At 41.2% G+C, this 1433-nt stretch overlaps 1 pseudogene; it reads right to left on the bottom strand.

Moving 5' to 3' along the window:
• Nucleotides 1–270: 270 nt before the first annotated feature.
• On the bottom strand, nucleotides 271–389 carry LOC145260723 (5S ribosomal RNA; annotated as a pseudogene).
• Between the last annotated feature and the right edge of the window lie 1044 nt (nucleotides 390–1433).

The following is a 1433-nucleotide window of genomic DNA, read 5'->3' as shown; positions in this document are numbered from 1 at the left end:
AGTAATCACACGTATCGACACGTATATACACTCAGCACCCTAGAGACGACATGGACGGTGATACACAAATATATTAACATAGACAACACGTGATATCCCCGTTCAGTCTCAAGCGACAATGGATATAACCTGTAAGGGCAGGTGCGCATGTAATTGTGAGGCAAGGATGGTGCAATCCCGAACCACACTATTCCCTTAATCAGCACTGTTTGAGTCCAGTGGCAAGGAGAAGTCCAGACGGCTGTAAACAATGCTGAGACAAGCAGAGAGCACATACAGCACCTGGAACTCCCAAATAGTCACCCATTTTAGTACTGACCAGGCTCAACGTTGCTTAACTTCGATGATTTAATGGGAATTGGTGTGTCAACGTGAATCATGCTGTATGTCAGACGACTTGTATAAAGACGTAAATATATACACACACACTCGACTATATAACAATTGGTTCCCCTGATATCTTTCTAGTTGGAGCTATTTCTAAAAAGGTATCAAGCAGTTACGGGAAAGACCGTGTGGATCTTTCTAACATCTTAATTGAATATGATTTTGTAGAACTGGATACGAACTTAGCACACTTAGATTGTAAGTTCGTGTCGTTAATCACTTAGACACAGTCATCTCCCTTCTGCTGCTGTTATTGTTGCTGTTGAATGAGTCATACTTCTGCATCTAGCTCACAAAGATCGTGGCTCAGGATAATCTGTTCTGCGTGAACTATCCCCCTCGTTGGTCACATCTATTGGGACACTTGCAGGATTATTGGTTTTACCTTCAACACTGAGAGCAGAAACACTCAGCAATTGCAGGCAAAGCCGGGGAAAGTTTCGCACAAATACAGAGAGGAATGGCATAGAAATAACGTTGCCATTTTTACTCTGTTCATTTGTATGCGATTCCACATAGGGTACGTTTTTGTTTGACACATGCAGAGGTAGAGACCATAGAGAACAACGTGTTACATATTAGGGACTCTACCTCAGTAGCGATTAAGACGGCTAGTGTGAATTTTTACAAGGGTCACATTGAGTGCATGGTAACCCAGATTTGTAAAACAGAACCGTTTCCAGGGTTGAATGAAAGCTGGACGATAAACCAGGGAACAAGTTAAACGGTACATAAAACAAAGGTGAACAATGTCGAATGACGTAACGTTTTCGATCGAGATAAAACTAAGGTTCGCAGAGCAGTTCTCCCCAGGAAGCCATTCAAACGAGACGCTGCCAAATGATGTAGAAAACTGATAATCTTAGTGAATGTTACCGATATCTTTGCCCATCTGCGTCTCTCATTTTAAAGTTAGAAAGTTAAGTTAAGAAGGAAATAATTATTTCAGTATTTATTCTGTCTCGCCCAAGTACGAGGTACATTCCATAAATTTCCAGACTTTTACGTATGGGCACTTTTGTTGATAGTACAAACATGAAACTCTA

This window comes from Euprymna scolopes, chromosome 36 (assembly GCF_053919585.1).
Source record: "Euprymna scolopes isolate OS-2025 chromosome 36, ASM5391958v1, whole genome shotgun sequence".
Classification (NCBI taxonomy): Eukaryota; Metazoa; Mollusca; class Cephalopoda; order Sepiida; family Sepiolidae; genus Euprymna; species Euprymna scolopes.
The sequence above is the reverse complement of the archived record's forward strand: the minus strand, read 5'-3'. Positions and strand labels throughout refer to the sequence as shown.